General features: G+C 42.5%; 1 protein-coding gene across 1 annotated transcript in view; it reads right to left on the bottom strand.

Moving 5' to 3' along the window:
• Nucleotides 1-13,466, bottom strand: part of CCDC85A (coiled-coil domain containing 85A) — a 209,549-nt gene that overhangs the window by 177,462 nt on the left and 18,621 nt on the right. The gene's annotated exons all lie outside the window — the stretch shown is intronic.

Raw genomic sequence — 13,466 nt, 5'->3', positions numbered from 1 at the left:
CGCTCGCCAGTGTATTAAAATCTCATGAGTATAAAATTGCAATGAGAGCAGAATTAAACACTCGTTAAAATCACACTGCTGACCTTTCAAAATGGCAATTTAGAATTGCTGTGGCTAAAGGAACTGTAAGGGGACAATAAAATCCCACTAGAACTTCTTCAATCTCTGGTCATAGCCACAGACCCCTTCTGCTAAATACACACAAATTGAAATAATGTGATGCCAGTCAGCAGAGGTAAAACAACATAATACAGTAAAAGGATAACTAGGCATGTTGTTTAGGACATTTAAATGTTTCTGCCTTCTAAAACACAGACCTCGAACAAAAATTCATGCACAATCATACACCCACTGTGTACTGTCGATTGCAATTGTTTCGTGTGAAAACCAAGCACTGTCGACACAGATGTCCAGCTGGAGTCAGAGCGCCAGCGTTGAGGAGGCAAAACATCTCCTGCGGCTCATGCAGGGCTGGGAGGAAAGACAAGGAAGCCACCAAATGTCCCCATCAGGAGTGGTTATGACATACGGAGCTGCGTTACTGGTGTGCAGCTGATGCAGCTTGACACTGCAGCATCTAAACCAAAACTACCTCAGTCCCACGGCGACTCTGAAAGGCACAGGCTGCTAGAGAAACAGCTCAAAAATCAACTGCAAGGAACAGTTTTCCATTCCTTTCTGTTAAGTATCAGCAAGTGCTGTGGTTTGCAGCAGTTTGACCGTAAGCGGTGGGAGGTGCGACACCCGGCTGCGCTCGCAGACGTGGCCACCACGGCACACGGGGAACTGCAGATGCACCTCCTCACACGGCCCTCGGCACCGGAAAACCAGGATATTTCTTGTTATATTCTTCTCTCCGTGTGCGCGTGTACGTCTGTAACAGCCCACGAAGCCCTCTGTTTCGATAAATTGCTAGTAACGTGTTAAAGAGAAATATTCATCTGTGTCTCTAAAGTTCCAGTGAATTTTGGCCAAGTTCAGGACAGGTGCCAATTTAGGGTTGAATATAAACTAATGAGACATAAAAACGCCCCCTTGGTAATTCTTTCACAATGCAGCAGGGGGGCATTTCTTCTCTGCCAGCTCCTCTTATTAAATGTCCATCAATGGGAAATTTGGAATATCCTTTCAGAGCGTTTCTTTGGAAAAACAGTAGAAACCTGTGAAGTGTGCACCACTTTAAAACTCCTGCGAATACCACGGTTCTTATAACTTAGTTTTTCAAAATCATCTTTTCAGTTTTGCTTTCAGATTTTTTTTTCCCCCCACTTCCTGAGACATGTTACACACTTGTTTTTAAAATCTTTAGGAACACAGAACAATCTGTTCTCCTGCCCGGTGCCTACTGAGTTTTTTGGGAACAGCAGGATTTCTTTAATGCTTCTTATTGAATTTCCCTACTTTCTCATTTAAAGGTAGAAAAGCAACTTCTATTCCGCACCCCTCTTAGCAGATTGGAGTAAAAGAGGAGAGAGGGAAAAAAAAACCCCACACTAAAGCTCTGACAGATGGTACCCAGCGTTTGACTCATGCTGGGCTCAGCAGGACCTATAGTTTAGAAGGTTAGGACTGTCAAAAAGACTCTGCTTATCAAGTGAATAACAAAGTGCGGACTGCCGGGCTGTTTCCTATAGAAAACTTGTCTTTTACTTGTAATTCTCGGCTATCTTTCTGGCGCTTCCGAAACTTTGGAGGAGCAGATGCGTGCTTTTCTGTCGAAGGAACAACTTGGAAGGCAATGTCCCACGAGCAGCCGGCGGCACCGTAGGCCTGACTTTAGGAATCGTGCCCCCGTGCTGGTGTCAGCGCCGCGGTTTGGGGAGCTCGCAGGGGGTTTGAGAGCAAGGAGAGAACTCTTCTTCGGCAGCCAGTGAAAATTCACTTTCTTTGCGGATGGCTGTAGCAAAGGAACGGCAGTAAACTGTGAGCAAAGGCAGGAAGGTCTGAGCATAAAGCAGCATTTACCACGCTCTTCTTTTCAAGCCGTTTCCAAGCTCACATCGCTCAGCATCTCCATCCCAGTACAGAAGTATCTAAAGTGACGACAAATGTTAGCGAGCAGACCTGAAAGCAATATTGAAGTCTGGAGAAACAGAAATGAAAGGTTAAGAGCTTGTAGCCGCGTTTACTGGTAAGTCTGGACTTTGAAATTCGGGGGCGGGGGGAGCTCGCTGGGAAACGTAGCGTTGCTGTGAATATGTGGCAGGCGCTATAGCACTGCAAATATTCTTCATGCTTTCTTCCCCAAAATCATGTCCATTCATTTGTCACACGAGAACGTTGTTTTAGTCGTGAACTGGTACCAACAGTCAGCAGCTGCTCTTCAACAGTCAGAATTAACGAGAGAGTAATTATACAGCAAAATACAAGCTTTTTATTGCCAACACTCAGCCCCCTGTCATTGCCTCGTTTGCTTTTTATTCAGAACTATGAAAAATGAAACTATCTAACTGAGTTTGGGAGTTTACAGAATATAATTAATTCAATGTGGATCCATCGCTATGTCTGGATTCAAAGATGTTTTATAAAAGACTTAAACACAGTTTGGTACTAAATGGGGAAGGGGGAGGAACCGACCCTGGGTGCCAGATAAACGGCAGCAGAACAAGCGTGTGGTCAAAAACCTCTCTCATTATAATTACCTATTAATTAATATCACATTGATCTTAAGGTTAAGCCATAACCAAAGCGATGCTCCTGAAGAATAGAGCTCAGGGAATTTTGTACAAGGCAGCCTGTGTTTCCAAATGTTTTCACCTGGTTTGTATATTAAAAACTTGCTTTGAGTAAGGTAATGAACAATGAAGACAATTCTTCTTTCAGTCTTCACCGTAAAGCAAAAATTCTGGCCTGAAATGTAGCTAATTTATTTAGGTGTTAATTTATTTAAGTGCCTCCCCCCACCAAAAATAAAGGGAGGGGGGAATAGGCTGAGTGTCCAACCTGTTGCTTTTTTCCTACAATATCTCACCTCAGATTCCATTCCCCACCTCCAGCATCTGCTAACACACTATACAGAGGCGCAACAGGAAACACAGCTGTCCAAAAATTCGCTTTGATTTCATTTTCGTGCAGTTCAGTCACGAGCTCGAGCAAAGGAAATAATCGAGCAATGTGTCTGTGGCAGAGCTGTAAAAAGGCGGGCAGCGTTCTCAGCCACGGGTTCGGGCGTACCCGGGTGTCCTTACCCGGCCATTGCGGCAAACGCAATTCTCCCCCTGTCCCCCCAGAGCACACAAGTGAAGAGGCTTCCATGGGCAGATGCAGGAGGGAACCTGGATTAAGCCTACAAATAAAACAAGAGCTAGCAACCAAGTAGCATTGGCTACTTTATCTAAACACGAATGCCCAAATTTCTCTGAAAAAATCCTTTACAAACTGAAAAATCGGTGTTTTAATAAAGGGTAGAAAACACTATCAGTCTCACAAAATGCACCTGTAGCAAAACCAACTTCACATTGACAATGCTACAGAATCAATTCAGAATGTCTCAAAAAAACACTTAACCACCGCTCACTCTTTTCAAAGAGATTAATAGAAGCCTTTTGTTACAAGCTTCCCCAAACGTCATTTAAGCATTATTCTTATTTATACCTTCATAAAAGTAAACATGCAAACAGCTTCTACAAATGTTCTCAAACTGACAGGAGAGGGAGCTCTCTCTTCATCCCTCCAGGTTATGAATGGATTGTGCTGAATTTATTAAAACCTAACCACATTTTTATTCGATGTCAATGTTACTTCTTGTCATTCTTTTGTCCTGGGACTGTTTTCTCTTACCAAACAACTCTAACACAAAAAAATTCCTGCGTACCGCAGAAAAAAAAAATGATGAATGCATTAAGTACATTATCAAGGCACTTTTAATTTTGATATAGGAAAAAATGATAATGTAATTCTTATTTACAAAATTCTGCTTACTAACACACATACAAACGCATCCTCCGCACGCATGCGTGCATCAGAAGTTCCTTCGATACTTTCCACCTTAAAATACCGAGCAAGTGATTTTTCCATTGTCACCATCCTTTAAGTGTTCACAGATCATTTTGTATTTATCCCGACATCTGTCAGACCAGCCTAAGAATTCTGGTCAATGCAAGTGCATTTTTAAGATAAGTCACTGAAATATCAAATTCAAAAGAAATACTTATAGGTAAACAAACCACAGGTCAAATAAACCCAAGACAAAAGAAAGTCACGGTAACGTTAGTATCTGCATGCTCTCACGGGGTTTATTTGAAATCTTCATATTGGAATATGGTGTTAATTCACATTCCGAAAACCAAATTTTGACAGCAGAAATGCTTGTGTCAGCATCTGGATGCAATGCTAAAAATCAAACTGTGACTTACATCTGTCTCGTAAAGGCTATATAATAAGATTTACTTAATCCATTTGAACGCCAAAAAGAATGGTTTTGTCCCCCAATTTGTTGCGACATCTGAAAGTTCACGAGGTGGTGACCCCTCTTTAAGAAAGCATCTTCTACCACCTGCAAATACCCCAGGAAAGCAGTTTGAGACAATAAAACACGTGCTAGTTAAGCGTTACCAGGACAACAGTTATGCTTGAGCAGCGGGAGGGTCCGGCCCCGCGGTGCTTTGTCTGCACAGACACGGCCCAGCTGTTACCGACCCACCATTGTTGGAGATGGCGGGGAAACAACAGCCCGTGCGCCGGCGAAGCCCAAGGAAGGGTCTGTTTCCCTCGCCACCAGAGCTACAGCTGGGGAAAATGACAGAAGAACAGGCATTTTACGACATAAACCGAAATATAACAACAGCAAAGATGCTAAAAACAACCCATCAATAGCAACTCATCATTAAACGCACACAAGCCTATCGTCTTTCACACTTTTAGGCTGGTGATTTTTCTCATGCAATAACCTCAAGTCACCAGGTGGCAAATACTAACATTATTAATTAACTGCAACATCAGAAAGTTTCAGAGCCCGAGGATGAAGTTATTCTTTGTGCTTCCAAGTGAAGCAGCAAACAAAGCCTATTTTTTCCCCTCACATCAAAGGGAGGCAGCAACAGATTGCTCTCCCGGCTCATTAGAATTTGTTTCTGGGATGCACAACAGTTAATTTCATTGTCTTGAAACACGGCAGCGCAGTTTTGAATCCAAATTTTCATTTCCCCTTAAAAAGGAATTTGGCTGACTGTACTCGTTAGTTTGTGGAAGAGAATGAATAACTTAATGGGGTGTTTTGTAGGTTTTCTCCAGTGGGTTTTGTCTCCTTGTGTTAAGCAGCGTCACATCCTAGAGCCCACGCAGTCAGTGCTGAGCTCACAGTGATGGCGATAGAAACCACGTTGCATTCTGGTTCGTAGGAGAGTTTTTCCCTCTTCTCCATTTATTCACTCCCTTCCTTTACAAAACTGCTTGCTGGTTCCATGTGAAGTGGTGGTGAGAGGCTGCTGTGCTGAAAGGAACCGCGGGGCAGGTACGGCACCTGCATTAATTGTGCAAAGCCCGACGGTGCAAAAGCCCCCGGGATCAGAACGGGCAGGACAAGCGAACTCAAGAGGCTGGACGCCAAGAATCAACACAGAAAAGCGGCAGGGAAACCCAGGCGGTCCAGAACCTCCGTGTCTTTTTACAAATACAAGCTGATTTCTCTGATTCTGCAGGGTGTGGGGGGCAAATGCGGCTCTCTGTGTTCGTTCCCACTTTCCTGGGGCTCCACTGGCATTGCACACAATTAGGAGAATGAGTTGTTCTCCAGAAAGAACCTTTTCAACCTCTCCTGCTAATCTGCTTAGCAAGGACACAAGCTGTTTTCCGCTTGTTTATACTGGAAAAGCAGCCCCTGGGACTCGCACCTTAGGGAGACTTTTTTGCCATGGATTTTTCAAGAATTTGGTACAAAACATCCTTTCACTTCCAAGAGACAAAGGGAAACAAATAGGGCTCTTTAGTCTCCTTTTAAAGCACATTAAAGATTTTTCACAGCAAGGGACACCAAAGATCTGCTCCTCATCCTTCACTTTTTTTGGATCACTGAGCATTGGCAAAAACAAATCTCTGCAAATGAAAGCTCTGCACCAGAAATGAGTAAATTCATCGGAGGTTTTTACAGCCTCTTTTACTGCTCACAACAAGAGTATTAAATTACGTTAAAGCAGGGGTTGGGTTGTTTTTTTCTTTTTTATTTCTTGTGCTTTCTGTTTGGAATTAGCACAGAAACTATACAGTCTGTGATTAATCTCCGCTTGTGTTGTTTAACGTTTTCTTTTCTATGAACACCCACACGGCAGAAGCCTATTCACAATCCGTGCCTCAAAGAATGCACTATTTAAATGTAAAAATGCACAACAAGACGTAACAAGCGGGAGAGTCAGAAACGAGGCGAGAATTACAGCGACTGAAGGGGAGAGAAGGTCAGTTTAATCATTATCAATATCCTTATCTACGGAAAACTTCTAAGGAGCTACATCTGGTCTTTGAACAACACAACCTTCTTCAACACCTCATTGGAAATTCAGTTTAAAATCTTATATGGGCTGGCAGCAAGAAAATATTTCTCTCTCTTCTTCAACCTGGATAAAAGTCGCAGACTGGGAAATCTCTGCAGGCAAATGTGATGTCTTTATAGCAATCTCACAATTACCTGTAGAGATTCTACAATCTGGCACCTTCAGACACAGTAATTATAAAGTATTCAGTTCTTCATCTTCTGCACCTCTGCTGAGCTGGGCTGAATTGCATCCAAATTGCCTGAGTAGCACGGAGCTGATGGCAAGCTTTCCTCCTTAATAATTTTCACGAGCCAAAAGTTGAAAATACAAGCATAAAAACTACACAAATTAACCTACTGGACACTGGAAAACTACTGCTGATGGCTGTATACTAAGGGATAAAGTTATTCTAGGTTATATCTCAACTATGAGGGCTCCATTAATAGGCTACATCTACTGTTAACTGAACCTGAATCACAACGGGGTTTTCACGCCGTGAGGGATGAGTTCAGCTCGTTTTTATATGATGATGCTGTGAAGAGCTATTTGGTTGACCAAGTTTTGGACACAGTAGCAAGAGTACATCACTTTGAAAGAAACGCCTTTTTCAGGTAAGAAAATACCTAGCAAAGTAGGCCTTCATGAATGGAAAACAGCAACTTTTTTGTCTCACTTAAAATATTCCTGGATTGATCTGATATTTGGGAAGTTTTAGCTCATTCAACTTGAATGACATTCAACAGATTGATAGTTGGAGAAATATTTATTAGGGCATAGGAAGGCAGAAAGTCAGATGTTCTTGAAACACTGAGGCGTCGATCCCCCTCAGAAACTGTGTCCCCAAATTCCTGCCTACGTACCACAGAAGACTGACCTCTGGAAAATCCCTTCCACCTGAACACAGCTTACGGAAAAGCTGGATAGGAGGACAATGCGGCGTGAAACGACATCAATGGTGATGCTGAGCTGCTCACATGAGAAGGCAGAGGCAAGCAGGATCACAACGTTTATCTGGGTTGCAGGCCAGATAGAGACTGATCTTCTCAGTTAATTCTCTGCTAGGGGACTCTTACACAACACTTGTCACTTTGAAGAGCCATCATTACAACGTTTGTCACTTTGAGGACCCATCGCACCCACTTGCAATCCTGCTGAGAAGTCACCATGTGCCTGGGCTGTTGGGAGGTCCCTTCGCTTTCAGCTCAGCTGCTGGGGCAGGAGAACACGCCAAGCACAGAGTCACTACTCCAGAAGGAGGGCACAAAAGGCAAATAGTGATACTGCTTAGGTAGGAGAAGAGGCAAGAGCACACCATGGAGGCAGAGGAAAGGAACGGGCCGAGCTCTTGTTGCAAAGCACCAGCAGCTGTGCTCCACCCCTGACCGAAAAGGATCAGCGGGATGGTTTGTAATTTCAAGTGATCCCACACTTTTTCTATTGCTCCCTCATTTTACGTCTCCTCTGCTCTCCCTGTTTACGAGAGACACCAACTCAGCCTGCACAACTGCCTCGCTGTGACCCTCCAGTTCCCAGCAAACCACGATTCCCCCCAGCAGACTCTCCACCTTTATTCTAGATTTGAATTTAAATAAAGGCTGAAATAAAGGTATGACTTTAACCTATTATTCTCAAACAAGTGTTAATTGACGAATGATGAGGGCAAGCATGTGCAACTACCGAGATTCTGGCTGATAACTGTGCATGCAGGTACAATTGGCATGTCAGCATCTGCAAATAAACAGTGGTGATATCCTGGAATAACTCAAAACAATGGCAAAGCCCCATCCATTTCAATATCATGATTGTTTCAACACAAGCCTTAAATATCACTTCTGGGACTGGAGGCAGAACTGCAGTTGGAACCAACACATTTTCCCCAATCAGATCCTAATAAATTACCCTGACTTTTATTAAAACCAACGTGTTCTTGTCTCCTGTGTCTTCCCAGAGACTGTTTTAATCAGCCATAAAATGTGCTGTGCAATAAAAACATCAGTTACCTCGTACGATTTTTTAAACATTTATCTGACTATTCCGCTCTAATATTTTAAATCCACCTTCAATTACTTGGCCAGCCCAAGCCCTGCAGAGATATCAATACGGTGCCACATATTTCCAAAAATGCTCTTGATGAAGAATACGCAACCTGCCCATCCATTTAGATTCCTAAAGAAATGCATCGAAGAGAAGCTATGCTGGCAAATCCTGCCCTGGGAAAGAAATCCAAGCTTCATTCCAAGAACAGACTCAGATCGATGCTAGAATCACTCTGGGCTAATCTCAAATTTTACTCCCTGCATTATTTTCATATGAAGTTTTTTCTTCTGATTAAGAGGCTCTTTCAGATCCTCTTGTATGTTTTAAGTTGCTGACATCATTCTAAATATTTCTTACCTTGTCGCAGTGCCAGAATTACCTAAGCTTTCATAGCTCTATCTTCAGAATGCCGCCATTGTATGAACTAAAATGAAAGAGAAACGCAGATTTTTTCTGCAAGTTTCAAGATGTTATCATAAACCTGGAGTAACTACGCCAATGCCAACAACACGCACTTATTAGGTTTTTGATAAAATCTGGGCCCCAGTGAAATCAATACAAGCTTTTGTATTATTCTCTGTGGCATTCCTCCAGTAGCCTTAGTCCATATTCTAACCACCTATTTCCACCAACCCATTTATTACCAAGTATTTTTTAAAAAGACAACAAAAAATTGTCACCAACACTAAAGCTTGGGGGTTAGTTTGAACCCATCACACTGGAAGAGTGAAAAATTGAATAGGACATAATAGAAAAACCCCTTTTTGCAAAAGAAGGAAGAAAGTTCTTAACCATTTGCCATGGGTGAGGGTACCACCCGAACTGGGAACACAACTTCTGCAGCTGCACCGAGCGCCAACCACCACAGCTCTCTGCTCCTATAGTGCTGACATAAGACTATTAGTTATCTATTTTCTTTGATTCTTTACTTTTTGCAACATGTAGAACCAAAGCACCACCATTTATCCAGCGCAGCACGTAAGCAAAACCTTTGTTATGTTTGAACTTTCCAGCAGACATTGACACTACAAATTACAGTATGAAAAATATTGTGGCTTGATTGTTTGATCTTTCAACTGGAAGTTCTAAACTCTTCTTTTAAACAGCCTCACAGTCATTCAATAATCTTATTACATCCACATTAAATAAAAATATCAAAAGATGACCAAGATTGACAAGTCAAGCAATGAAAAATTAGTAAGTGTGTGAACACAGGTTGCCTGTGTGTGACTCTTCTGTCCCCTCTGTGCCTTTGCAGTGTGAAATAGGTTTTAAATTACAGGATCACACGTTTTAGAGCAAGATTAACATTCTTTTAGTAGAAGGGTTTTTATGTACCATAAAAAAGGTTAAAGGTAGTCTAAACCTTTCAGAAAGTTGGACTATCTTCTTACCCAGAGAGAAGCTAGGAGGGAGAAAATAGGAAATGCGTGCTTATCCTTTGGGATATATTTAACCTACAAGGTACCTTCTGTGTGTAATATTAATCTACATCAATTTACACCATGTTGTAGTAATACCTGCCTCAACTCCTATCTAGAAATGACCTCCTCCTGTTCCTTTGGAGCAGCTCCTTTCACAGAAGTTCTACAGATGCGCAACAGATCAGAAAGTCTGGTCGTGTCTGTATTGGTCTGGAGCTGTGTTTGGGAATTTCTCCATCACCTGATGCTTTCTTTTGTCCAGCAAGTACTGTGGAACTGGCTGAGCAAACAGAACCAGCCCACCTGCCGAGTCTGCCTCTGGTTTGTTCTGGTAGAACACTGGATTTTCCAAGGATTTCCTGAGTGGCTCCAGTCTGCTCCAAGCCTGCACCAGAGAAACACCAACAGCTTCACAGCAGCGATGGGACAGGCTGTACTCTGTGGCCCTCATGGTTTTAATATGCAGGGTAAGGAGAGCGGCCCAGGCTTGCAAGAACATCTGATCCCAACACACACTCGAGGGCTTGCACAGGGTCAAGACATCACCAGGAAACCAGCTGGTGACACCAGTTTTTCTTTAAGATACTGTGAGCAGAATATTGCCCACTGAACCTGCAGGAAAAAGAGCAATTGGCTCTCCTTGCAACCAGGTCCTGCTGTTGCAGCAAGCTATGATGAAACATAAAATGAATGATCCTGCTTACCATCTTCTATAGATAATCAGCTCTGTGAAACAAGCTTATCTTTTATTTCACCCTTCGTAAAACTTTCTTCCAGCTTTTTTTCAGAATTATTTCTCAACATCTACTTTTCTTCTTCAAACATCTCCATTACACCCAACTTCTTCAGAGAGTCACAGAATGGTCGGGGTTGGAAGGGGCCTCTGGAGATCATCTAGACCAACCCAACTTCTTCGATTCTTGGCTGTTCTCATGTGCAGTTCCGTGTGCATTTTATTTCTAAACATATGAGACTTACTGACAGAGCTCCATAATGACCAAACGCAAAAGCAGGATTTGGTTATGGTTCTCTGCTCTGATCAGTACAGCGCAGAAAAGGAGGTAAGTGTGAGAAGTGGAAGAAACCTACACATCATTCTAAGATGCTTCACATAAATGGTTTTTGTTCAGCAGTTAGAGTTCCCTCGAATCTCTATGTTATTGTGTTCCTTATTATAAAAGAGAAGCCAACTAAGCAGAGACTGAGCCAGAAGGAACAAGTTTGCTTTATCAGCTTACCTGCAGATTGGGGCACGCCAAAGATCACGGAATAACCGAGGTCTCAGCTCAACAAATGGAGTTGCTTAATAACAATTCTCTGAGAGGAGACGCACAGAGAGCCTGAATGCTTTAATGACAGATCTTCGCAGTCCCAGGTGCTGTCTGTGGAATGATGCCCATTTTTTCCTGTGTAGGACATTCAGGGCAGAAACGTAGCTGACATGAATCCACTTGCAGGCCTGACCTGGACGGCTGTGAATTGGCTTAATCTCAGCTGGCAACTGTGAGCCGCTAATAACTCTCTCACAGTGGTATCTGGGATTATGCTAAACACAGCGATTTCTGTGCTCTGCTGGATTAGCAGACCTGCCCGGCACCTCAGTTACAGAACCGAGAGATCCTGGTGCACTACACAACACCCCGAATCATCTCTGGGTTACCTGGGTTCACATTTTGTTCTGACATCACATCTCATTTCAACCCCACATCACTTATAAAAATACCTCCTGGAAACCTCGGTCTAGCATGGAAGTGTAGTGCAGATGGTGGGGTTTCTGTGTTTAATCCGTCATATCTGAGTTCTTTAAGATAAACAAAGTTGACCTTTCACTTCATCCCTGTCTCATCACAAGTTCCAAGATCAGTGTTCCACCGCAACCACCAGCTACGTGGAGTTTTCCGTTACCCAAAACAATTGCAATCAATTTTTCAAGTGTTTATGACCTTGGTAACGTCCCAGCGCAGACCAGTCAGGATTCTTGTCACTTTTTAAAAGCTGAAGTTCACACGCTGAAGAGGAACAAATGATTACAGTGCATTGCAAGACACATAGCTACTGTATCTATGTCCCCCTTTATGGTACCAAGCATCAACGCAATGTTTGGAAAATGAAGTGTACAATCTACCCTTATGTGGCTCTCATTTAGCTCTCATTTACCTTTAAAATACAAGTTAAATTAGAGACACCACTATACATAAGCAAATTAAAACAGTATCTTCTGTCTCTGATGCAACCACATTAATTTAAGAACTCATCACCGTTTCACGATAAAGTCACCAGTGACTCTGGTTGGATATTAAAAACCATCAGTCAGTTCCAAGGAATCAAACGCAAATATGGAAGCGTATATTCAGTATTGTGGAAAGCAAAGACCCTCCTCGCTATCAAATGTCACTCACATATAATTTTCTCAAACTCTCAAACAAATATGCCAGCTCCTTAGCCACAATTACAATATTGTTACTGACATTTGCAGTGCTTGCAACTTTGTTACTCACAGCCCCATCCAAAGATGCAGAAATCAAGGCAAGATTCCCATTAACATCTGATGGTTTTAGATCAGCTTGTGGATACCCAGCAAAAAGGAAGATTATATACAGCCAGCGCACATAAAATACTTCTATTCGTTTCGCCACAGTTTTATGGCTGAAAGCTCCAGATGGCCAATTCTCAGAGATATCTCCCTAGGTTCTATTCACTTGTGAGGTTCCAGGGAGCATCTGCCAAAAAGTATTCACGTCACACTAAGGACCAAATGAACCTGACAAAAGATGACTCGCTCTGATGGACAGAAGTTGGTGCTCAGAACACAAACAAACAACACACTATGACACAAGTTCTTTTTAGTCTTGCAACATTTTAGAAGACAATCGTTTTGAGATAAAAGTGCACTCTCTGAAACAACCCTGGTGAAGTGATGCTATTTCTACCTCAGTAACTGCTAAGAAAAGTACTTCCGATGTGAAAGTGCAGCAAAACTTCATTATCACTCTCCTTGGTCCCCACATGTCACCTGGCATGGTCTGTTTTCCCCTGGAAAATGTTCTTTAATTCCCCTATTCACTGGAAGCATTTTTCTTGCACACCCGAAGTTCAAGTTAACGAAAATATCTAGATGACTGTGGGGCACAGATTGCAGAACATTTGAACAGAGAGACCTAGTCAGACTGCATGGCTTTTGTGACACCAAAGCAACAACAAAATGAGTTACCAGTTCATATATGGCTTGCAAAACACGTTGCAGAATTCCTAAGGATCGGCGTGTGCTCCAGCCATACTCCTGCACCTACGGATCGATCCTCTTGGCAGCTGACATGACCAGATTGTAATCCAAAGATCCACTTCAGGTTCCATTTTGCTGATTCTTACAAATAACGTGTTTGGAGATATTAGAAAAAAATAACAAGACATTCACTGGTTAAACACGGGTTTTGGTGAAATGTTCGAATGCTGTTCAATGAGGCCTGATTTTCAGCCTTGAAACTCAGGAGACACTGATTTTAATCTAAGAAAATACAACCATATAGAACTGTTGTCT

Source organism: Patagioenas fasciata, chromosome 3 (assembly GCF_037038585.1).
Source record: "Patagioenas fasciata isolate bPatFas1 chromosome 3, bPatFas1.hap1, whole genome shotgun sequence".
In the NCBI taxonomy this organism is placed as follows: Eukaryota; Metazoa; Chordata; class Aves; order Columbiformes; family Columbidae; genus Patagioenas; species Patagioenas fasciata.
This window is presented reverse-complemented; position numbering and strand designations above follow the sequence as displayed.